At 36.9% G+C, this 27,246-nt stretch overlaps 1 long non-coding RNA gene across 5 annotated transcripts in view; it reads right to left on the minus strand.

Moving 5' to 3' along the window:
- Window positions 1-27,246, minus strand: part of LOC309625496 — a 764,549-nt gene that overhangs the window by 176,283 nt on the left and 561,020 nt on the right. The window contains exon 5 of one of the 5 annotated variants that reach the window (XR_014242529.1): window positions 17,670-20,989. The exons of the other annotated variants lie outside the window; for them this stretch is intronic. This is a non-coding gene — a long non-coding RNA (uncharacterized lncRNA). Of the gene's footprint in view, window positions 1-17,669; window positions 20,990-27,246 lie in introns of those variants that run through there. 5 annotated transcript variants of the gene reach the window in all.

The raw sequence follows: 27,246 nt of genomic DNA on the forward strand, positions 1-27,246 counted from the left end.
TCTTTGTATTTTAGTTTCCTCATCTGCAAATTAGAGACCATAGAATTGATGCAAGGATTAAACATATATATATGTTTAATCCTTGAACTTAATGTGTCAGATACTATTAAAAGCATTTTATATATTACATAAAATGCTTTCAATAGTATTTGACAAATACTCAGTTCTATTTAAGTGTTAGGTCTTCCTATTAGCTATGGTTACCACTATGGTTTGACATATTGTAGATAATCAATAATACATTTTTTTGAATACATAAATAAAGTAATAAACATAGAGCAGGTGGGACGGTATTGTAGTCCAATATTGTAAGAAAGGAACAGAAATTCTAGAAACAATTTGCCCTACCACCTAGTAAAATAATGGATGCTCATAATGATAACTGAGTCATCCAGGAAAGTTACAAATAAGTTCAGAAGCCAAAGAGATAACTGTAAGATTTTCTTGTATGTTGTGGACAAAGTACTCTTGCATGTCTTTCATGTAATTATTACCACAAACCAGTGATGTACATGTAGAGATAAGAAAATCTGATAGTCACGGAGATTCATTGGTCCAAAATCACCTGGGAATGTGTGGATAGCAGGAATCCAGATTTTCTGAATTGGGTACATTTTCTATCACCCTAGACTCCACTCAAAGTCTTTACCTGTCAGACACAGTACTATGACACCATGTCCCTGAAATCATTTGTCTTTCTGTTCAGCTTGCAGTCTTCTCCGTATCCTCCTAACCAAGAGAAAGAGTAGTGGGGACTGGGAGTACGGAAGAGAACAAGCATCCTGTGAACACTTAATTAGCATCAGGCATCTTGAACGGCATCCCATTTGCTCTTTTTCTCCCCAGATTTATTGGGGTATAATTGACAATAAAATGGTATATATTTAGGTGTACAATGATTTGTTATACATATGTATTGCAAAATCATTACCACAATCAAGTTAATTAACACATATATCACCTCATAGTAACATTTTTTGTGGGTGTGGTGCGAACACAAGATTTACTCTCTAGCATATTTCAAGTATACAATACAATATTATTAACTATAATTAGCATACTGAACACTAGATCCTCAGAAATTATTTTATAACTGAAATTTTGTACCCTTTGACCAACATCTCCCCATTTCCCCTCTGTCCTCCCAGCCTTTGGCAACCACAATGCTAGTCTCTGTTTCTATGAGTTTGACTTTTAGATTCCACATATAAGCGACACCATACAGTATTTGTTTTTACTCTCTGGCTTATTTCACTTAGCATAATGCTCTTTAGGTTTATCCATGTTGTTGCAAATGGCAGGATTTTCTTCTTTATGGCTGAGTAGTATTCCATTATATACCACATTTTCTTTATCCATTAATCCATCAACAGACATGTAGGCTGTTTCCATAACTTGGCTATTGTGAATAGTGCTACAATGAACATGGGATGCAGATTTTTTTTTGAGATACTGATTTCAAGCCTTTTGAATGTATACCCACAAGTGGGATTGTTGGATCATGTAGTAGTTCTATTTTTAATTTTTTGAGGAACCTCCATAATGTTTTTTGTAGTAGCTATTTTAATTTATATTCCCACCAACAGTGCACAAGGATTCCTTTTTCTCCACATTCCTGCCAGTACTTAACTCTTGTCTTTTTGTTAATAGCCATTCTAACATGTGTGAGGTGATATCTCTTTGTGGTTTTGATCTGTATTTCCCTGATGATTAGTGCTTTTGAGCACCTTTCATATACCACTTGGCCATTTGTATGTTATCTTTGGAAAAGTGTCTGTTCAGGTCCTTTGCCTATTTATTTATTTAAAGAGTCCTTTATTTTATTTAATTTTTTTTTTTGGCTGTGCCGTGAGGCTTGCGGGATCTCAGTTCCCCAACCAGGGACTGAACCCAGACCCTCAGCAGTGAAAGTGCTGAGTCCAAACCATTGGACTACCGGGGAATTCCCTGCCCATTTTTATTTTTATTTTATTTTATTTTTTAAGTAAATTTATTTATTTTATTTATTTATTTTTTGGCTGCACTGGGTCTTCACTGCTGTGTGCGGGCTTTCTCTAGTTGCGGCGAGCGGGGGCTACTCTTCGTTGCGGTGCATGGGCTTCTCATTGCAGTGGCTTCTCTTGTTGCGGAGAACGGGCTCTAGGCACATGGGCGTCAGTAGTTGTGGCATGCAAGCAGGCTCAGCAGTTGTGGCACACAGGCTTAGTTGCTCCGCGGCATGTGGGATCTTCCTGGACTAGGGCTCGAACCCGTGTCCCCTGCATTGGCAGGCAGGTTCCCAACCACTGCGCCACCAGGGAAGCCCCCTGCCCACTTTTAAATGGGATTATTTGTTTGTTTGTTTTTTGTGCTATTGAGTTGTATGAGTTCTTTATATATTTTAGGTATTAACCACCTATCAGATATATGGTTTGCAAATATTTTCTCACATTCTGTAGGTTGCCTTTTAATTTTGTTGATGGTTTCCTTTGCTGTGCAGAAGCTTTTTTGTTTGATGTAGTTCCACTTGTTTACTTTTGCTTTTGTTGCCTGTGCTTTTGGTCATATCCAAAAAGTCATTGCCAAGACCAATGTCAAAGAGCTGTTCCTAGAGTATATGGTTTAGTTACTATGTTTGATTTTAATTCATTTTGAGTTAATTTTTGTGTATGGTGTAAGACAGGGGACCAATTTCATTCTTTTGCATGTGGATATCCAGTTTCCCAGCACCATTTATTGAAAAGGCTATCCTTTTCTCATTGTGTATTCTTGGCTCCCTTGTCAAATCAAATATTAGTTGACTGTATATGTGTAGGTTTATTTCTGGGCTCTCAATTCTGTTCCACTGGTCTTTGTCTTTTTTATGTCATTACCATACTGTTTTCATTGTATCTTTGTGGTATAGTTTGAACTATACCACAGGAAGTGTGATGCCTCCAGTTTTGTTCTTTTTTTTTTTTTTCAGAATGTCTTTGGCTACTCAAGGCCTTCTGTAATCCCATACTAATTTTAGGACTGTTTTTTCTATATCCATGAAAAACGCCATTGGAATTTGGATTGGGATTTTTCTGAATCTTAGATAGCTTTGGGCAGTATGGACATTTTAATAATATTAATTCTTCCATTACATGAAAACAGGATATATTTCCATTTATTTATGTCTTTAATTTTTTTTATCAACGTGTTACAGTTTTCAGAGTTCAAATCTTTCATCTCCTTAGCTAATTTTATTCTTAAACATTTTATTGTTTTGATGCTACAATAAATGGGATTTTCTTAATTTCTTTTTCAGATAGTTCATTGTTACTGTATAGAAACACAACTGTTTTTTGTATGTTGGCTTTGTATCTGCAACTTTACTGAATTCCTTTATTATTTTTAACAGTTTTTTGGTGGAGTCTTTAGGGTTTTACTCTTTACTGGAATATGGGGTAGATGGAGTAAATCAGCTAGGCTTGAGTGATTTAGCTAAGACTGAATAGCTGGCAGGTAGCTGAGAAGAATCTATATCACAATGTGACTCCAAAGCCAGTTTCTTTCCACCTCGTAGGGAAATTGCCTCATGTAGCCTATCCATATAGCAAGAGCTGCCATGAGCTCTGTGTGAAGCAGCTTTGCATTTACAGAATAGCCCTTAGAGAAACCTCCTGATGATTCAGTGATTACTGATCTTTTAGCAAAGCAGACTGCTTTGCCAAGATAGTGTCAGACCTGGTATTTTATGCCTTAGTTTAGAATTTCTCAAAATGTGGAATGTGAGCTAAAGATTCTTCTTATTAAAATTCGAATCGCTGTATATTTAATGTTTTCAAAAATATAATTAGTTATTGTAACAGGAGAAAGAGAAAATTTCCTCAATAAAGAATTCGTTGAGTAAAACATTTATCAATTATCTTAAGGAAAACATTATATAAATAAAAATACAAGTGGTGGGTGGACATGGCGAAATTCATAGAAGGAAATCATGGGAGGAAACCAATTATATTGAAGTGTAATTATCAAAACATTAGAAAAAACAAATTATAATATAGTAATATACATGCTTCTTTAAGATATTAAATAACTAGTTCTAGAGCAGGTCTAATAACGATCACAGTTTTGAAGTAGTGACGAGCATAAGTGCTATTTTGAGAGATCCGCAGTAACTGCCATGTGATAGGAAAATATCTGTGCTTTCTCTTGGTGTCAAAGTCACAAGCACTGCTAATATCACTTGCTTTATTGCCTGTGTTCATAGGTGAAAGAACAATACACATCAGTTAGAAGTAAGGGCAGTTCAGATATAATTCTGCCCCTTTAAATGCCCTTTGAATTCAGAACCTCCAGTCAGGTGTCCAAACGAACTGGGTTTAAATCCCACTGCTAGCAAGTAACATCTGTGTTATCTTAGCAAGTGACCTAGGCTCTCTAAGCTCCCAAAGGGGGAGGTGATAACAGGATTTATGGAGTTTATGGGTTTGTAGAGTCTAGGTTATGTACAGAAAGTGCTTGGCACAGTGCAGGAATTCACTAAATATTATAAACGTGCTCCTAATGTTCCAATGATAGCGGGGTGAGCATTCAGTCAGCGGGGGCTGCATTCCATGAACAGTCCAACTATCAGAGACGTACTCAATTTCTTAGTTCCCCCCCCATGGGGCTCAAATGAAAAGATTCAATTTTTCTGAGGAAAATTCATGATAACACTAAATGAGCGTGCTTTTGTTTAAACTTGCATTTTGTGACTAAGAAAAAATGATTCCATTGAGGCATGCATGTAGAAGAGTGGATGGAAATGTGGATATTAAATACCTGTAGTGTTTTTAGGGTACACAATAATGGGGAAAGATGATATATGCAGTGCATTGTCTGAAGCAGTAAGCATTAAAAGTGACGACATTAATAAGGGGAACAGCATTTACCAAGGTATTTCATGAGTAGGGAAAGTATCGAGATTTTCTCTTTCTATGCTATTGTACGGGTTGGATCTACTCTATGAAATAGTTCCCCATTATCGGTTAGAGAGTGGCAGACTCCCTCATGATCTGCTCCACTTTAATGCTTTTAAAGTGAGTGAATTTAATATTAAAAATGAAAAATGTGCAGGCAGATTTTACCTAATGGGAATTTGTCCACTTTGCTTCTTGGTAAAAACCCTGCATTGGGAATGAAATTTGGGAAGAGTTTAGATAAAAGAGTTTGAAAATAGTTACTGATGAGATGTGATACTTACTGTTAAGTAGAAAGCATGAAAGATCATTCCCAGTTCACCTGAATGGGAAGTTAACAGTGCACATTGCTCTTGTAATGGGGCTGACATTCAAGTCTTTGGAGAGGATTATATATGTGAAAAGAAGTCCGTGGAGAGGACATTATGATATCAAGACAATGACAAAACAAATTTCAATGCAAATCTATAGAAACCATATTACAATGTCAAGGCGAAAGTAAAATGTAAGTCTAGAGAGACCATTTTACAATGTCAAGACAATGGTAAAACAATGTCATTGAAAGATTATTGAGACCACATTGCCATGTTAAATTACAGTGTCAAAACATTATCATTGCAACTCTTTAGAGATCATGTACCTCTTTTAATAGCAAAACAATGGAACTCGAAATAGCAAACAGTGGAACAAAGGAATTTTATGTAAGTCCCTGTTACTATAAAGAGAAGATGGTAAAAATGTAGATGCAAGTCAAAAGGTTGTTAAAGAAACAAACAGTGACAAACTATAAGATTGTGCAGTACATCCAGTTAGCATTCAATTTTATTCTTAATTTGAAGAAAGTAAAGTTTCTCAAGTAGTGATGTTCTAAACTTCAGAATTAAGATTGCAAGCAAGGTTAGCCAAAGGATGGCAAAAAAGTCGGGATGAGCGACTGAGATATTAGATCCATATAAGCAGCTGATTTATAGAATTAGAATCTCACTCCTCTTCCCAAATAACTGGATTATTGTTTTAATTATTCAGGTGAATCGTCTTCATAGCATGAAGTTCACAAATCCTGCTTCTGATTCCTGCTTTGTCTGTGACCTCTGTTTGTGATGTAGCGTCCATCACTCACTGTTAAACTTAGCTTCAGCTCACAGTTATCACTATGTGTCAATCATTGTGCTAGACACTGTGGGTAAAATGGATTTTTCCTCTTTCTTATGAAGCCGAGAAGAATAAGGAAACCACCCATACAAAGATGATGTATGGGTAGTCCATCAAAGATGATGGTCACAAACAGGGTGTAGAAAGAGGGCTTTCTAATTGCAGCCCTGCTGCCCTCTTCCTGCTTTGTGAATTTGGGTACACTGCCTTTCTGAGCTATGTGTAGGGTTCTCTGTATAGAAGACAGGGAGGATACACATGTGGTTGCTACCACTTACATTCTACAAACTGGACTGGGAATGCAAGGCTGTGCGCCTTGAACAAGTTGCTTAGCTTTTCTGGATTTATTCATCTGTATAATGAGGGTGTTGATTGAGGGTGCTATTCTAGTTCTAAATCTGTTTTTTAGAATTAACTAAAATGTTTATGCTATGTATGAACAAACTATCTGTCAAAACTGTTGTCATAACCCATCCCACCCACCACACACCCAATTAGGTGCCATTCCTTTTTTTTTTGGGCCACACCGCGAGGCATGCAGGATCTTAGTTCCCCAACCAGGGATTGAATCCACGCCCCCTGCAATGGAAGTGCGGAGTCTTAACCACTGGACCGCTAGGGAAGTCCCAGGCCATTCTTTTTTATAGGTTTTCGTCTATTTTAAGATTCTTACAAATGAATTTGCTGCAGACTTTTAAGCTAAAATAATAGCTATGAATACTTACGGATATAATTTCATATATATATTTCAGTTTTATATATATGCATATATATGTGTGTGTGTGTGTGTGTGTGTGTGTGTATATATATATATATATATATATAAAACTATGGTTTAGAAACAGAGACAATGAGAATAGGAGGAAATGTTATAGAACATCTCAGAAGCTTGGAATCTTTGAATAACTCCTGGAGGGTTAGGGAGTTAGAGGAGTAGAATGTATTGGTAAGCCTCCTTGCCTCTGCTTTTTAATATGGTATGTGATAAACACAGACTCACTAGAGACTTAGAATGAACTATAAAAGAGCTTATTTTAGCATTGCACTAGATACAAATGGTGGAAGTGCACAATTGATACTATTAATTCAGAATTTTTCTGTTCTTTGTCCAAATTTCTCAAATCCTTACATAGCCTTTTTTTTTTTTTCCAGAAAAAAAAAATTGAGGCTTAGAAAGGTTAATTCACTTGGAATAAGTCACATTGCTAACATGTGGCTGAGTCAGGAATGGGATCAAGATTTATCACACTTTAAAATCTGTGATCAACTAACAGTATAATCAGTGACAAAGGAAAAAACTGGATTCCATTATAATTCCTGCACTGACAGCCATCAGCTAAGGAGCCTGTCCTCTGTCCTTTATTTATTTTTTGCATTACACCATTTACTCAATGACAAATTCTGAGGGTCTACAATCTCAGATGGTCATTAGCCTATTTTCTCCTCTATCTTCAACCTCCTCCTCAAACTGGCCTTTTGCCTGAGGTAGAAAAACATAAATCTCACATACCTTTAAGAAAGTCTTTCAGTAGCAGCATTTTTTCATCTAGCTTTTCCTTCTCATGGCCAAGCCTCTCAAAGGACTAGCTCCCCACCTGCCATTTACATTTATGTCTTATCCTTTCTAAATCTGAGTATTTGTGGCTTTTATCAATTCTGAAAAATTCTCAGCTATTATTTTTCTCAAATACTGCCTCTCCTACATTCTATTTTTCTTTTTAGAATGTTTTTATAGGTGTATGTTGGACCCTCACATTCTAGTTTCCATGTTTCTAATCTTTCTTCATATTTTCCACCTATATATTCTCTTGTGTGGCATCAGGGCAATTTCCTCAGATCTTTCTTCTAGTTCACTATTCCTCTCAACTTTGTTGATTCTGTTGTTTACCTGTCTGTCTGATGTTTAAACTTTGTTTTAGTGTCAATGACTGTGTTTTTTGCTGTGTATTTTTATTTTTAAAAATAGTAACATTTCCCCCCAAATTTCCTAGTATTTATTGAGTTTCTTCCCCTCATGTTTCCTTTTTATTTTACTTTATTATTTTCACCATCCACTTTTTAAAGTCTCTATTTGATAGTTCTATCATGACAAATTCTGAGGGTCTACAATCTTCCTGACACATCAGTATGATCCTTTCTCATGATACACTGTTTCTTCTGCGTGTGTACATGTTAGTGTTGTGTGTGTGTACACTTTGGACTATAAACTTCAGCTCATCTTCAGCAGGGCATTCATGTGGTCTCCTTTTGCTTCTGGGGTTGAAGGTACATCCTTCCCAAGATATTTTTTGCTTCTGGCAGTTATTCTAGGATTATCGATGGCTGAAGACCACTTTTTATGTTAAGTCCTATTTTTGATAATTCTTAGACCACATTTGTAGTTTAATTCAAACTAAAAATCCAAATGGGAGTAGGTCCAAGGTTTAGGATTCTCAGAGGAGAGTATTTTCTCACCAGAGACGAGGCTCAAAGACACAAGTAACTGTCATTTCCCTGTACAATATGAGAGACTTTTTTCTTTTCCTAATCTACTTTTCCACTAAGGATGTAGCATTTCTAGAGTCCCATGTCTTGTAAGGATCTCAGCTCCAACTCCCTATGTCACGTGGGCCCACAGGCATCATCAACTGTTCCTACATGAAAGTCGAAATCCAAACCACTTGCTTTCTCAGCCTGGAGTTATTCTCTCTTGATTCTCCTCCACCATTTTGATCCCTTTCCTTTCCTCAGTCTCCTTCATAAGCTTGTTCTTCCCTTGCTCTAAATTATTAGTCTTCTCCTAAAGATTGCAATGTGCAGTAATCAACAGATTCTATAACTCTCTGCTCACCCAAAATCCCTTGAAAATATCCCATCATTGCTTATTAGGGTGAACTCTTTACCCAACTCCATGCTTCATCCCCTTTAATCTCTTCTTCATACCAAGGCTGGAGTGAATTTACTGCAAACACACACATGCACAGACACACAAATAAAATAATACTCTCTCACGGCATGTAAACCCTTAGGATCTGTTTCCTGCAGAGCTCTCCTGTACCTAGTTCCAGTTTTCTAGCCATTATGAACTGCTTTAGTCTTGCTTTTTAAAACTTCTTTGCTTCTGTACCTTGTATTCCTCTATATGTTTACTCTATATGTTACAAAATTTTAATTGTTACGTTTACTTGTGGTATATCTTTTTTTTCTTCGTACACAAATGAGTATAATGCACTCAGAAATTTTAAAAATGAATCTATGGAAAATTAGCGTACAAGAAATTAGAGCTCATTGTACATAGAAGCATGGATCCCAGAAAGTTCTGTGGTTGCAATAATAAGTAGCTCTGACCTCTTCTATGCACCTTTTTGTCCTTTTCTCCAATAATCTTTCCTTCCATATCTAGTTGTTATGCCGTTTTGGAAGTAAGGCCCATGACTGAAAGGATTACATCAGGATTAGTACCAGGGACATGAGTTCCTCAATAATCATTGATCTACCTGTGAATCCTAGAGAATTTAACACAGCTCTATAGCAACAGGTGTATTTGGAAATATGTTATTCCTAAATATTAAAAACTACATTTACTCTGCTGACATCAGTGTTACTCTCAGGAGTAAAGGCATTATTTTTACTTTCTTCAAGACAGCAAGTACCTTGCTGCTCCAGACTGGTTAGCTCTTCTTTCCACAGTTTACTCATACACAAAATGGGGATAATAAAAATACCTATGTTTTGAGTTATTTGGAGATTAAATGAATAAATGGCTAATAGTGCTTAGAACAATGCCTAGTATTGAGCAAAAACTCAGTAGAGATTAACTCATTATTGTTAATTTTCCCATCATTTTTCTCTCACCTAATCAGATAAATTTTTAGAGAAAAATAATGAATATTTTAAGTAAAACATAATGTACTTCCCTGTTAAGGTTCCCGTTCCTATCACAGTCAACTTTGGAAATAGGATCCGTTAGTAGTCCTTTATTTATTGGTATGGTCTACAAACGTTGTATCTCTTTGATTTCATGTTAATTATGAAATGAGAAATTCGTCCTCTATTAAAGCCATTCAATTATTAGCAATTATAGGAGGAAGATTTTGGAAAGTAGAAGGCATCTTAGAAAATTCAAGATAATGTTTTACTCTATTATCACATAAAGCCCCTGTGGCTACTACAATCCAACTTATTTCCTACCCACTCTTACCTGCTGGGAAATCTTTATATTGTAAACTACTTCCTGTAACTTTGTATTTCTTATATTGGGATTGGAGAGCTAAGAAAGACCTATGGGACTGTGTTCTCTCTCTACTTTTCCCTAGTCTATGTATATCCTGCTTTAATGTCTTGGGAAGATTATGAAATACCAAGTATAGAAACTACGTTTATAATGAGGTTTTCCCAGCATGTATCAAGTAATAAAAGGTCATTAGATGAACAACTGTTCTCACTATAAGACTGATGGAGTCATCTTGTAAGAACATAAATCTAACATAAATTGAATGAATATTATTCATTAAATAAAAGATTGATACTATTTCTAAAATGTCTCCTGAAACCCCAAGATTCCCTTGGAGAGAAACAAATGGTCTATGAGTTAAACGTTCTAACTTGCTTCTTTTTCTAAGAATTTTGCTTGCAAGTTCAACACGCCTTATTTGCTTGTTGAAATAATAACTGGAACATGAAACTGAGGGGTTTTCCCTTAAATGGGTCCGGTACTCTTCTTGAAAAGAAGTTTTCTACTCCCTTGAAACATCATCTTCTTACTTTTCATTATAAGAGAAAGCTATGAATAAACAAAGACCAAGATATGAAATTGGGCAAGTGACAGATTAAATTTAGGAATTTAGGACACCAAATCCAAGTAAGGATTTAGTCAAAAGTCCTAAGTTACAAGAGTTTAGTCAGAAGTACAGAGTAAAATAAATCATGATGGAGGAATTTTCTACTGTTCACTTTAATAGCAGAACAGATGTTTTAGTTGCCTTTTAGAAGTAAAATTCACTTTCGTCTACCACGTTCATATTGCCCATTTCAATTGTCAAACTCTAAGAACTGTTCTATTTTGATACTTCTTTTTCTAACTTTATTTTGAAATAATTTTGAATTTACAGAAAAGTGTGCAAAACGTACACAGAGTTCCTACATACCTCTTATTCAGCTTCCTCTAGTTGTCCTATATAACCATAGTACCAGTATCAAAACCAGAACTTCGTGTCAGTACAAGTCTACTAATTAAACTAGAGACCAAATTTGAATTTCACTAATTATGCCACTAATTTTTTTTTCCAGATTCAGGATCCAATCCAGGATTTCATGTTGTATTTAGCTGTCATGACTCAGACTCCTCTAATCTGTGACAGTTCCTCAGCCTTTCCTGGTCTTTCATGATCCTGATACTTTTGAAGAGTACTAGACAGTTATTTTGCAAAATGTTTCTCAATTTGGGTTTCTCTGCTGTTGTCTCATCATTAGATTGAGGTTATGTATTTTTGGTAAGAATAGCAGCCACAATGATGTAGTATTCTTATCAATGCATCGTATTAGGGTACTTCATGCTGTTATGTCTTATTACTGATAATGTTACCCTTGATCACTTGGTTAAGGTGATATTTGCCAGGTTTCTCTATTATAAAGTTATAATTTTTCTTGCTGTAATTAACAAATATCTTGGTGCAGATATTTTGAGATTATCCAAATGTACAATTTCTCCTCAAATTTTTGTCTACTAATGTTAGCATCCATTGACGTGTCTTGTCTTCAATGGTTATTACTGTGATGTTTGATTAATCATGATTTTGCATTTCCTTCATGCCATTCACATGTATTCAAAATTCTTTTCAGGGTGAGCTGTCTTTTCTCTTCATTTATTTATTTATACAATTATTTAAATATATGAGTATGGACTCATAAACGTTTATTTTATTCTATGGTTTATAACCCAGTACTATCATTATTTATTTTTTTGCTCATATTTTTCCAGCTTTGGCCATTGGGAGTTCCTATGACATACCTTCATTTGTTTCTGAGCACTTCCTTACTTTCTATCACCAAAAGCTGTTCCAGGATAATCTTGTACTTTCTCTTTCCAGTGCAGGAATCATTCACTTCTCCAAGGAGAACAGGTTCCCTTTATTGAAGAATGGTGTTTAGAAACCAAGATCTGGGTGTTAGGTGTGCTTGTTGGCCATGGGTACCATTGCTTGTAGGACCTCTTAGGGGCCAGAGCTAGGATATCTATATCTATACCTAGATATAGATATCCAAGCATCATACACATCTATATTTATTTCTGTATTTTTCTGTGTACATACAGTAAATACATGAGCTCATACTGATATCTCTGATTTAAATCCAGTACCACAGTGTTCATTCTAGTCTTCTCCTTTCCTTATTTGCAACTTCTTTCTCCACCTGTGGGAAACCCGACTCTCATTATCTACAAAATATTTACTGATTTGTTTACTTTTAGTATACATATGATGTAGTTTTAGAATTACTAAATCATATACCTGTAAGAAAGATTTTTATTAACTTGAGTACCGTCTTTGTACAGTTCTGTTGATCCTTAGCCTTAGAATATCCAGCCAAGACACTGTTTTCCTCAGTTATGCGGATCAGTTCTTTTGTTCCCCACCCCTTCAGTGTGGTTATGTTACTCATTTGAAATACAGCTGTATGGTAAGGTTTATTTGTTGTAGTTTGCATTCCATTTGGGTTCCCCCACATCCTCATCAACTTTGATTCATTATCTTTTTGGAATGTAAAATAATATCATGATTTTAAAAGTCAGAGCTATACAAAATGGTATACTCAGGGAGGTGTCATTCCCTTCCCATCTCTACTCAATCCTATTCTACAATTTTTCTGTCACTTCTCTACTCACCCCCTCTAGAGAACCAATCTCTTTAGTTTCTGGTTCATTCTTCCTGTATTTATTTCCCAAAATTAGCAGATACATGTGTAGTTTTTATATCCCCTTCTTTCTTACTAGTTCTGAAACTCTCGATCTAGCTTTGATATAGGTTCTTTTCATATAAGATATGAAAATTTCCTGAAGATTTCATATATTTTCTTCCAGACCAATATCATCAGAACTTCAAGTGGCCAATGATTCTGTCAGACAATGTCTCATTATTTCAGATCTGATTTTTATTAGCCCTATCTTTACTAAAGTTTTGTTATTATTATTTATCTTATGAGAGCTTGGTGTCCATTGTCTGCCTTAGATTTCATTTTCAGAGGCCGTTTATCACTTCTGAGACAGGTCACAAAAAGGTTGCTCTCATTAAAAACAATTAGAAATACCAGGCATCATTCAGCTTCAGAATTCATCTTCTTGGAAGGGGGCGGGTAGAACATGTGTTTTCTGACCTTGACCAGGTCTAATCTGGTCCTTAACTTCGTGGCATGCAGCCTCTCCAGTTTTACATGGCTATGGGAATAGATTCTCCACTAAGAAAGCAGCAGGCACACCATTAAATGACATTTCATTCTTTCTTTAATGATCCGTTTCTTTGCTCTTGGAACAAGTCTGTAAAGATTACAAGTGTGTCTCAGGGGAAAAAAAAATAAAAGTATAGTAAAACCAAAACTTGAGCAAGTTCACAAAGAATCAGAAGGGGGTGGACGAGGTATTAGAATATAAATAGAAAGTACAGTATTAGCTCCAAACAAATGCTTTCAAAGTCTTTGTGTGCACTGACAGCTTCAGATATTTGATGTAAATGAATTTTTCTCTAGAAACAATGGAATCTGTAGCTTGTGGTGGCAGTGTTTCTTTTCTAAACCTTGCTTTTCTTTCTTTTATTTTTTTGGTACCTGAGGTGAAGGCAGAGCTAACTTAGGTATGTATTTGCATCAGAAAGACTCCCCAGCAGCATCTGTACTAGTCAGTGATCATTTTTCCATTATTTTAGGTACCTACTTGTTTGCAATTTTCCTTTTTAAGCCCCTGTGCTCCTCTCCACAAAGCACAAACACAGTCACTGTCACACACAGACACACAGACACACTCAAATGATGACGACGATTGGCATTGCCATTTTCATTGAATATTAGAAGGTAAGGCCTATATCCACACTGTCTGCGTTTTATGCTGGTTGAAACCCCTTCAGTTTGTGAGAGCCTACTCATCTCCATTAATGGCACCTCCATTTACCTAGGTGCTGATGCCAGAAATAAGAGAGAGCTTCCTGACACCTCTTCTGTCCCACAGAACCCCTGCCCCAAGCGATCCATGATTAAATTTTTCAGAATCTCCTCATAGAATATATCTGGAGTCCGTCCTCTCTTCCTGTTGCCACCCTTCTAGTCCAAGCTTCCTCTCTTGCCTATGTGACATCCCCTGCCCCTGATATAATTTCATCCCCACAAGAACCAGAATGATTTCTTGAAATTTAAATAGCACATCATTCCCCTAATTAAATGCTCTCCCCCATCCCCCACTGCCCATGGGTTTCTACTACACTTAGGATAGACTCCAAAATTCTTTACAAAAACCTACAGGAAGTTGTACGGTGTGCTCACTGCTTACTCCTCCATATCCTTCACTTACTTTTCCTCTGGCTTTCTGGTTACAGCCACACTGCCATTCTTTTCAATTCCTAGACAAATAACCAAATTTTTTTCATATCTCAGCAACTAGAAAGTTCTTCCTTCTGTTTTTTCACCTAATTCCTATTAATCCTTCAGGACACTTCCTCAGAGATACTTTGCCTAACTCCCAGTTCAAGTCTCGATTCCGCATTATTACTCTCTCCCACTACCCCGTGTCTTCTTTCAGAACAACCAACATGATTTCAAATTATTTATCTGGGTGCTTGAATTTGTGTCTTCTTGTTCACTGTATATTCCAGACCTGGCATGGTGCCCAGCATATGGTAAATGCTCAATAAACATTTGTTGAATAAATTAATATTATGGTAATTGTATGCATGGTCTCAGACCATTTACTACATTATTCAAGAAAATCATGAAAACTGGTGAATTATCTATCATTTTCTCTCCAAGTATTTTGCATATATGTCGGTTTGCAAATGAATGACAACCATCCCACCCTCACTGCCATCTCCATGAAGCACCCCCTACTGAAATGGGCCCACCTACTTATTTCTTTCTGCTTGACACCTTATGAGAAGTCGGTGGCAGTGCCCACCTTGGTAGGGTGATTTGAAGGATGTCTGAAACATGGCCAGAGTTTCATTTCCATGAGCAATATACCATGACATCTTCAATTTTGGGGGTCATGGCATTAAAAACTCCTTACTGCAAAATTGTTACTTAGGAGAAAAAACATGTGAGCCACTATTGGTCACTACTGTCATATCCCAAGAGAAAATGGTCAGCTGGACAGAGACCAAATGTTCAAGGGAAGGGGACATAATACGGGTATATTTTGATTGGGTCGAAGAATTGCAAATGCCAAGATACATTAAGATATTCTCTTGAAGTGGGTGTATTGAGGAATTTGGGCAGCATTACTTCTCAGAGAACCCTGGGGGTGGGTTGCTAGGCACCTAACAGGAAGCTGGATCATCCAAGGGATGCTGAAAACAGTGGAGGTGGGCATTAGTGGGAACAAGAGTTTAGAAGAAGCATTAACAAGTTATACTACTCTCTTTAGGTTGGCTTTGCTAGGCAAACTCTGTCCTCATACTGAATATTAAGTATTTTTTTTTCTTGAGGAGAACAGTCAGGCTAGACCATAAACATATAAAAACAGGGAACAGGCAATTACAGTTCCCCAGGCCACCTGTGCTGAATGGCAAACTTAACGTTTTATATCTCTCTGCTTCAACTCTCGTGCCTGCACCTTGGTGCTTCCGTAATGGCCCCCACCCCCATCTCCTGGGTTCCAGACCTGAGATGATATCACTTGATCTGGAAAGGGACCTTAGTTTCTGACCCCAGCCTGCTTCCCTGACTCTAACTGCTCCTGATCGAATGCTTTACTGTGAGAGCTTGCTTTTAGCATTCCTTTCTCAGGACTCTATGATGACTCCTCAGAGTTTCTCACTATAATGAATCTGACCTCCTTCCTATCACCTTGCCTTTGTAGAATTTAAAAAATGCATTCAAAAATATTTTCTCAACTGATCATTATAGCAACTTGTGAAATAGGAATACAGTTTACAGATGAAGAAACTGAGTCCCTTTTCAAACTAGGTTGACTTGTTCCTTTCTGTTTTCCTGGACGTATGGTTGCTAATAGGATACTAACTGATTCTGATAAGGCAGGTAATGGCCCCTTGGGCTACCTGCAAATTTAAAATGACTCAAATGGAAAATAACTAAAATAAGAAAGGAATTTTCTAGAACATCTTCAAACCACAAATCCATAGTCGTCAAAGCCACAGAAACCTGGCCTATGTTGAGATGGATTTAACAAGGTATCATGAGTATAGACTAAAAGATAGTACATAGTGAGCACTTAAGTGATACTGAGGGATTCCTCTCTAGAGCATTAAAGAGTAGGAATACGGCCTGCACTGGCATTCTGGTCAAATAAGTCTGGATTCAGTGAGTCACCATCTAAAGCTGGATATTTGCCAGGGTTTTAAACTCAGTCTAGCAAGTGACTCCAGGCCATTTTGGCAAACATTACAAACTTGCTACTGTTCCCCCATTGAGTTCAGGGCATGAAGCATGCGTGAAGTCTGCCAACATTCTTCTATTTGCTGGTTTCATTATAAATAGAGACTGGAGCAATAAAACAGAAAAAGGCCAGTCATATACATCCAGAGCAAAATGATAAACTTGAAAAGCAATGGTATGTTCTTGATGATTTCATCACTGAATCTAAGTTCTCTGTAAGCTTTTAGGCAAACATACCATTTTCTAACCCCCCAACTGTCATATTCACTTGCATTCTTCTCAATCTAAATTGTATACACAGCACATGTATACAAAATTATTCTACATAGTGAAAATCCACATGTAACCATATATTCTGGTAAAGATTCTCTATGTGGTCTTTTTCTTTAGAGAATCCTGATTTATATAAATGTGCAATATCTTCCTTTTAAATGTTTGTCAACAACTGGGGGGGGGAGATTGATTTTTGAATTTTAGAAACCATGATGATGGGGCTTCACTGTACTTATGGATCCTTTGCATATGAAGAGCATTTAATACATTTCAGATTGTAATATATTTACATTGTTCTTGACATTGCTATCAACTTGCTGGTTTGAGGTATAATGGTCAAATTCATCTGAGTTCCTTCACTATAAAATGGGATAACTGAGATTCAGGAAAAGTAGGTGCTCTAAAGCATAGTGAGTCAACAATAGAGAAAAGGGGAAGAGAATTCATTTATTGAGGGCCTGCCATATGCTAGTTATAAGAGTTTTCTTACATTACATTATTTAGTCCTTACCAAAATCCTGTGAGATAGGTATTATTATTCTTGCTTTTTTTTTTTTAAACATCTTTATTGAAGTATAATTGTTTCACAATGGTGTGTTAGTTTCTGCTTTATAACAAAGTGAATCAGCTACACATATACACACGTTCCCATATCTCCTCCCTCCCGCATCTCCCTCCCTCCCACCCTCCCCATCCCACCCCCCCAGGTGGTCACAAAGCACCGAGCTGATCTCCCTGTGCTATGTGGCTGCTTCCCACTAACAAACAAGGGAAATGAGTCTCAAAGAGATTAAGAGACTTGCCCAAGATCACACAGTTAAGTGCAGAGCTGAATTATAACTGAAATCTGTTTGAGAGCCCATGTTTCTTCCACTATGCACATGGCCCCCTAGATCTGAACCAGGACTCAACCAAGATCAAGTATTTTCTTCAGTCTATCTTTTGGAATGCACAACTCTTTCAGGCAACTCTTGAATATAATGTTCAATAGAAACCATGCTGTTGTCTATTTCCTGGTGTGTGTGTTGTCTGACTTAGCCGGTTTTCCAAGTTACATGTTCCCTACTTTTCTCTAGATTTACTCCAGAATTTGTGTAGAGGGAGGCATTGGGGGTTGTGATTTGCTAAGTTATGAATATAAAATCAAAGGTACTGTGATTTGTAACAGATATACCAAGTGATCTCTTGGAAGAGCACAGCTTTAGACTCCAGAGCTAACAGTGATCTCTCTTAAGAGATACTGAGGGATTCTTCTCTAGAGCATTAAAGACTAGGAATATGTCTTGCACTGGCATTCTGGTCAAATAAGTCTGGATTCAGTGAGTCACCATCTAAAGCTGAATATTTGCCAGGGTTTTAAACTCAGTCCGGAGCTAATAGTGTTAGCTCCAGAGCTAATAGTGATCTCTCTAGTAAGCCTAGATGGCAGTGGCTTTCTGTTCCCTACCCTTTCCTCAAGGTTATTTCTAAAGAGCCAATAACCCCAAGGAAGAATTTTGGATTCCTGAGCAATGAGATTTGGGTAAGGACACAAGGGAGAGCAGTGAATCAGAAGTTTGTTTTCTTCATTTAGAATTGGACAGATTTTGAATCTGCAACAGTTGTGTTTTCCAAAAATAGTCATAACAGTTATCTCCCATCCCACATAACTCTTCCTATCCTGTGATTTTAACATTCTTCTGGTTGAGAGGTAGGGTCGAGAGTCTCTCCCTTAGATCTGGGCTGACTTGTGACTATGGCAGAAAGGATGCTCTATGACGTCCAAGCCTAGGTCATAAAAACTGATACATGGGCTTCCCTGGTGGCGCAGTGGTTGAGAGTCCACCTGCCAATGCAGGGTACACGGGTTCGACCCCTGATCCGGGAAGATACCACATGCCACGGAGCAACTAAGCCCGTGCGCCACAACTACTGAAGCCCACACACCCTAGAGCCTGTGCTCTGCAACAAGAGAAGCCACCACAATGAGAAGCCCGTGCACTGCAACGAAGAGTAGCCCCTGCTCGCCACAACTAGAGAAAGCCCACACGCAGCAACGAAGAGCCAACACAGCCAAAAATAAATAAATAAATTAATTAATTAAAACAAAAACAAAAACAAAAAAACTGATACAGCCACTGCCTGGTTCTTATGGAATTCTCACTCTTGAAAACCAGCCTCCATGCTGCAAGGAAGTGAAAGCAACTCATGGAGAGGCCCAAATGGAGAGATTCATAGGGAGAAAAACTAAGACCCATGATCCTCTGCTCTGGCTGAGCTCCCAGATGACAGCCAATATCAACTGGCCAGTTGGGTGAGTGAGCCATCTTGGAACCAGATCCTACAGCCTCAGTTGAGACACCTCAGCTGACCTATGTGGAGAAAGACAAGCCTTCTCATAGCACCCTGCCCAATTTGCAGATGTATGAGCTAAATAAATGTTTTTATTTTAAGCCACTGGATTTTGGGGTAGTTTATAATTGAAACAGAAAGCAAGGCACAGACATCAGAAATGATGGGAAATCATTAAAAAGTAGCTTAAGTGTACAAACAGCTTAGAAACGTAAAGGTATACTCAGGCTTTATAAATCCCTATAATTAAAATTATTATAAATTCCATATAATTAAACCCAGTTTCTTGCCTTTAAAAATGGAATTTATAACATACTATTTGGTACAAAATGTCAGGTAAGCATGTCTAGCCAGAGAGTTTATCCTTGTTCATTCCTTTGAAAAATGCAACATGGTATGAATTAGGCCATAGACTGTAAAGAGAAAAAATTCTGTGAAGACAGAAGAAAAGGGGAAAAGCTGATAATATGGCATGAGATTTTCATTAAACACAACAGTAATGACAATGTCATTTTGAAATTATATAACTCTATCTTTTTTTAAAAACTCAGAGATATTAAACAAGCTTTTTAGTACTGTGACGTTATAGACGGGGCCAGAACTGTTGTCTTTCTCTTTTTCTCCCTCTGTTCCTTCCTCCGCCTATCTCAAAAACAACAACAAAACAAAAACAAAAACAAAAAAAAACTGAACACAGGAAATGTTATGATTTGTTTTTATTCAAGGAAGAGCCAACTTTAAGGCTAGTCTGCACTTATACCCATAAAGACTAAGGGTGAGTGACATCATCATTTTTGGTTTTTTATTAAATCATCAGTACTCTGTAGTAACTCTTCACAATTAGGCAATTGTTTCTCCAAAACATTGTTCTATTCTTGCCCATTTCTTTTTGTTTTCTCTCAACCAGGTCCTTCCACTTCTATTTCTCCATTCTTCTTGGTTTCCCAGACTCCAGCCAATTTTCACCATAGAATGTTACAGCTAAAATAATTCTCAAGTCATTCCAGCCATTCTGTTGATATTGTTCATTGTCTTCCTATGAATTATCCTCACCATTCTTCACATTTAATTATAATAAACATCTATTTAAGGCTTACTATGTCCCAAGTATTTGAGGTTATCTTCAAGATTCTCATTCCTTTCTGCTTCTCTCTTTTTAGTGCCTAAATTTCAATTCTCTCTTTTGTAAACTAAATTCTACACAATCTCTCTTCATGTCACCCAGTGGTTTTCCTTTTACTCTCACTCCCAACTTTATTATTTTTTTTTAGTTGAGTCCTACTTTGCTGGGGCTTAGAGCTCTCCCAGGTAGCCATCCCAGATTTATTATTCACTTTCTTCAATCAACTAGCACAGTTCTTTCTGTTTGCTTCTCTTCTAACTATTCTGGCAGTTACTGAAGTCATGCAGTAATTTATCTTGTTTGTCTTGTCTCTCCAAGAGAGAATTTAAGTTACATATTTCTTCAAGGCAGGTACTGTGTCTATTGTTTTAAATTCTTCTCATTTGTTCTATAATGTGATCAGTGACAAAAGCATGTGACAAAAACTTAACAAAATGGAAAAACAAATGTCTTTATGATTAATCTGTCTAATTTGCAAATGAGCACTACTCTACCTAGAAGAAAATAGATTATGGATATTAGAAATGGGTGTGATGTAAATGTATTCATTTTAACACATCTTATTTCTTATTAACATATTTAAGTGTGGGTTGTTCTGAACTCTTCAATATTGTATGTAGAAGAAGGGAGCCTATAAAAACACAATATTTTAAAAGGTAGATCAATAGCAGATATGGTACTTAATTCCTAACTGTTTAAATTCTAGAATAGTTCCCAATCTCTTTAGATTTGTTCATTAATAAAATAAAGTACTCAGATATACATGAATGAAATAAATGTTTCAGAAATTAGTAATAAGATACTGCAGAAGTGTGAGCTCATGGAATTCTAAACTGGTTATTTTTCATCACTTATAGATGTGGCTTACATAATTATCTTTCCTCGCTTTTCACCTTATGTATTCTCATGTATTAGTGGGCGTCCCAACAGTCTTCCTGTTTCTTCTCATTATGTATAGTTGTTTCCCAGTGTTGTTGAAACTGGTGTTGAAAAGAGGACAAGCATTGTCAGCTGGTGATGTTAATTGCTGCCCACAGCCTAAGAAATGAGGCGGAGATGGATGCTCAACATATGCTTAATGTGAGGCCCCTCCCCCTTCATCTAAATGGGTTATAACATGCTTGCTAATGGTCTACACCCGAACTTGGAAAACCTTCTGAGTCAAAACACATCTAGTTCTTGTTATCTACTGAAAGGGGCATTCTGAGAGCAGAACCAAAGATAAGGTATGTTGAACTACTTGTGTTTTTGAATTTCTTGAGTAACTGAGACTGAACTGAACTTGATATAGCACACAGTGAAGCCCAGATTTCAGGGTAGCTTTTCTAGGGATAAGTCTCTCTGCTGTGAGGGCAGAGAACTGTGTGAGCCCCAGGTCGGGGCTTTTGCCAGGTGGTCTTCCGTTGTGCCTACAGTAGCATTGCAGGGAGCTCATCCAGAGGCAGAGGAAAGAGATTCCAAATTAGTGTAATCTGCCTTGGACTGGGCAGTGCAATATTGGATATGGTAACTGAGGGGAAGGCAGGATGTAATAAAGTCTGATTGACGATTTGTCCTATGTTGCCTCAAAATTCATGTAAACTAGTTCTGAAAGGCAGCTGAGCATAATCATTTAGAACTGCACTGTCCAGTATGGTAGCTACTAGCCAGATGTGGCTATTTAGCAATGACTTAGTTCAAAGAAAGAAATGAGATATAATAATTTTTATACTTAATGCATATTGAAATTATAATATTTTAGATATATTGGGTTTATAATTAAAATTTAAAATTTACCTATTTCTTCTTTGTACTTAAAAAAATGTGACTATCAGAAAACTTAAAATCACCTATGTAGCTCACATTTTATTTTATTGGGCAGCACTGGTTTAGAGATCTCTGGTAAGGTAGACGTGGCTTTGAATCCTGGCTCTGGTCCACTGAAGCCTAATTTCTCCAAGTCTCAGATTCCTTCTTGCATAATAGTAGTGTTCACCATAATGTTTCATGAGGATGACTTGAGATAATGTTGGTAAAGAACTTGGCAAATTACCTGGTATGAGATAAATACTTAATAAATGTTTAAATTAAAGCCTAATGCTAAAGTTCTGGAAATCTGGATTTTCCTTTGATTACTAACCATTCGTGTGTCACTGAAGGAGTCACTTATTCTCTCTTGTTCTCAGTTTACTCATGTATAAAAAAATTATAGGTATATGTAAAATATTTTAAATTAATTCATTCAAAACTTTGGTCTATCACAGTTCTAAGAACTAAGTTCATCAGCGTGTTGGTAAGGGGAGACAGGAATACACGATGAATAAAACTCTGTAGTAGAAACCCAGTTTTGTCTGCTGAGTCTGCTCTGCTCCCCTCCCTGGAGACTTCCTTCTCTGCTATCCCCATAGTTATAGTCAGAGCAGCCATGTTAATATGACATGTCTGTCCCGTGGTCACAGCTGACTGGTAGAGGAGTGGGCACTTGTCCTGGTGGGTCCAGGCTTTCCTAGGAATTGCATTTAAGACAAGGAGATTCCAAATTGATCTGGCTTATACTTGAGTGGAAGTGCTGTCAACTGGAGAGTTATCAGCAGTGTCCATTTCCAACTCTGGGGACTGGGAAAGTGAGACAGCTGCTCTGTGGGTACAGCAAAGAATGAAGCAGATGCACAGAGAGAAGCAGGAACAAGAGAAATAGGGAGAGGTCCTCCTGGTCCCTTGTAATGCTGCAGTCCTGCACTCAGTCTATCCCTGAGAAGGGGCTGCATCCCTGCCCTATATTGTGGAAGCTGTCCTACAGATTTTTAAGACAAAACAAAACAAAACTCTTTGCTGATGTTAGTTCAAATAGGTTTCCTTTATTTGTAACCTAAAAGATATTAACTAATTTGGGCACTGTGTTTATATCTAAGCTTATGGTCAAATGGGAAAAAAAGGCTCACAATCCAGTCATGTAACATACTGCAAGATGTTGTAAGAGAACACAGAGAGGAGAACAAGGGACTGTCAGATGGAAATGGGGGAAGTTTTCACACCAAAAGTAACATTTGAAGTGGGTCTTATGAGAATGAAGTGGGCTTTTCCATGCGGTGAAGGAAGGGTAGATATTTCTAGGCAGAGGAAGTAAAAAGTATGAAAGAGAGTGTTACATTGAGGGAATGACTAGTAGACTAGTTACTGGATAAAAGGATCTATTGGGACCTTTCAGGGTCTAAATTTATTTTTAGTTCTAAACATTCCTTAGGAATATACAGGACAAAATGGCAGGGGGACAATTACCTTGGAGTAAGGAGACTTGGCTCTTGTCCCAACCCTGACATGGATTAACTGTGTCACCTTGGGTAATTTGCATCATTTCTCTGGGAATTGGTTTCCTCATTTGGAAAATGAGAAGGTGGATTACATTATCTCTATGGCCCCTTTCAGCTCAAAATTCTGTGACTCTGTAACTTAAACACAAAAACTTTGTCACTGTTGACAAAGCATTTCTACTAGGTTTGACTGGGGAAATGATTTAATTTAGATATGTTTCCTTTTCTGTCAAAACCACTGTCAAAATCAGTGTGATCTGATATATGCTACATTCAAGAAGTCTTGGCCCAAAGACTCCTTCTTAAACTAGGGAATTATGAAAGTGAATTCAATAACCAGCATCATCCCTGAGCCTGACTTATAGTTTTTCAATACTTTACTTTCTCTACCTGTGCAATGGGACCAAAGAAATCTGTCATATGTATGGGTATTGCAAAGATAATGAATCGTTGAGTTCTATGGAAGAAAAAAATTACTCCTATTTGAATATGAAAAACAAAAAGTATTTCCCATGAAGATATCTCTAAAAATGCTTTTATAAAAATTTTATCTATTTTAAAATATCATAGAAAGTGGTAATAGGAATGGCAGATTTGCAAAAATTCACATGCTTCCAAGTACAATGCATTTCTTTCGTGTACATCTTTTATATTCCCTGCCACCTGTCTTTGGATATCAGAAGAGGGAATTCTTATTCTTTCTCACTACTCACCTATGATGATTCCATACAAGATAAATCCATGGAGAAACACGCCAAGACACATATTAATCAAACTATCAAAAATTAAATACAAAGAAAAAATATTAAAAGCAGCAAGGGAAAAACAACAAATAACATACAAGGGAATCCCCATAAGGTTAACAGCTGATCTTTCAGCAGAAACTCTGCAAGCCAGAGGGGAGTAGCAGGACGTATTTAAAGTGATGAAAGGGAAAAACCTACAACCAAGATTACTCTACCCAGCAAGGATCTCATTCAGATTTGACGGAGAAATTAAAACCTTTACAGACAAGCAAAAGCTAAAAGAATTCAGCACCACCAAACCTGCTTTACAAAAAATGCTAAAGGAACTTCTCTAGGCAGGAAACACAAGAGAAGGAAAAAACTTACAATAACAAACCCAAAACAATTAAGAAAATGGTAACAGGAACATACATATTGATAATTACCTTAAATATAAATGGATTAAATGCTCCAACCAAAAGACATAGACTGGCTGAATGGACACAAAAACAAGACCCATATATATGCTGTCTACAAGAGACCCACTTCAGACCTAGGGACACATACTGACTGAAAGTGGGGGGATGGAAAAAGTTATTCCGTGCAAATGGAAATCAAAAGAAAGCTGGAGTAGCAATACTCATATCAGACAAAATAGACTTTAAAATAAAGACTATTACAAGAGACATAGACTACATAATGATCAAGGGATCAATCCAAGAAGAAGATATAACAATTGTAAATATTTATGCACCCAACATAGGAGCACCTCAATACATAACGCAAATGGTAACAGCCATAAAAGGGGAAATCGACAGTAACAAAATCATAGTAGTGGACTTTAACAGCCCACTTTCACCAATGGACAGATCATGCAAAATGAAAATAAATAAGGAAACACAAGCTTTAAATGATACATTAAACAAGACGGACTTAATTGATATTTATAGGACATTCCATCCAAAAACAACAGAATACACTCTCTTCTCAAGTGCTCATGGAACATTCTCCAGGATAGATCATATCTTGGGTCACAAATCAAGCCTTGGGAAATTTAAGAAAATTGAAATCGTATCAAGTATCTTTTCCGACCAGAATGCTATGAGACTAGATATCAATCACAGCAAAAAAAAAATCTGTCAAAAATACAAACACATGGAGGCTAAACAATACGCTACTAAATAACCAAGAGATCACTGAAGAAATCAAAGAGGAAATCAAAAAATACTATAAACAAATGACAATGAACACACAACAGCCCAAAACCTATGCGAAGCAGCAAAAGCAGTTCTAAGAGGGAGGCTTATAGCAATAAAATCCTACCTCAAGAAACAAGAAAAATCTCAAATAAACAACCTAACCTTACACATAAACAATTAGAGAAAGAAGAACAAAAAGACCCCAAAGTTAGCAGAAGTGAGGAAATCATAAAGATCAGATCAGAAATAAATAAAAAAGAAATGAAGGAAAAGATAGCAAAGATCAATAAAACTAAAAGCTGGTTCTTTGAGAAGATAAACAAAATTGATAAACCATTAGCCAGACTCATCAAGAAAAACAGGGAGAAGACTTAAATCAACAGAATTACAAATGAAAAAGGAGAAGTAACAGCTGACACTACAGAAGTACAAAGGATCATGAGAGATTACTACAAGCAACTGTATGCCAATAAAATGGACAACCTGGAAGAAATGGACAAATTCTTAGAAAAGCACAACCTTCTGAGACTGAACCAGGAAGAAACAGAAAATATAAACAGACCAATCACAAGCACTGAAATTGAAACCGCGATGGGATCATAATTCTGAATCCAAGACCAACTGACTTTCTTTATATTTGGGAGGGTAAGACAATTCATACTCAATGACCTCTGTGAATTCACCATCCATAGTGATTCTACTATTTCATAGTTAAATTTAAACACCTGCCTTTTAATGTTGAGGATACATAAGTTTATAAATTTCTGTAAGCCTGCTCCCCCATCTCCCACTGTTCGAAATTCTCTACCCAACACAAGCAGGGTTCTCAAAACCTGGGACAGGAGCTAAATCTATGCTCATTATCCATTTTATGCAGACAAATCAAAGCATAGACAGCAGAACTAGGACAGTGAGTAAGCTCAGTATAAGGGGAACTTCTAAAAATAAACCCAAATCCTCAACAACGTGTAGCCATTTGAGATATTATGGTCTCCCTGCTGAAAAAGAAACCGAGTGATCGGCCCTCAGGAAAACCATAGAAGGGATTCCTGTGTGGGTAGATGATTGGTTTAATGGCATCTAAGACACTTAACCTCCAGGAGTGTCAGTAGTGCTAGGCCTCAGTTCTTTTCTCTATGAAATGGGCATGGTCGTGGTGACTTCCTTTGCAGAATTATTGTTATGTATAAATACACCCATATTATTCAATATGAAACTCACTTTCTGTAGTCTTTATCAAGAGGAAAAAAACTGATCTTGGGTGAAAAATGAAAGAGAAAGAAACCTATTAAATATTGTTTTATAAATAACCATTCAAATATCTCTTGAATAATTTTGTATTATCCAATTTAAAGTCCTTATCAATAATTTTAGAACTGTAAGTATATTCATTAACCCCATTTTTGCACAGATGATAAGATTGGGAACCAGAAAAGTCAAAACACTTGATAAAGACCACTGAGCTAACAAGTGGCTGAGCCAGGCTTGGTTGGATTCTGACACCTGTCCCAGTGTTCATATGTCTAGTTTCCTGTCTCAGGGTACTGCAATTCCCTTGTTTTGCCAGATTCTAAGTGGAAAAATGAGTATAGAATCAAATGTTTACATTAGTAGTTTTGTGTCCTCTTAGCTTCTTTTTAAAATTCATTTTCATTCATATAATGTATTGACAGC

The sequence above is a fragment of the Balaenoptera borealis genome (assembly GCF_965194805.1).
Source record: "Balaenoptera borealis genome assembly, chromosome: 3".
NCBI lineage: Eukaryota > Metazoa > Chordata > Mammalia > Artiodactyla > Balaenopteridae > Balaenoptera > Balaenoptera borealis.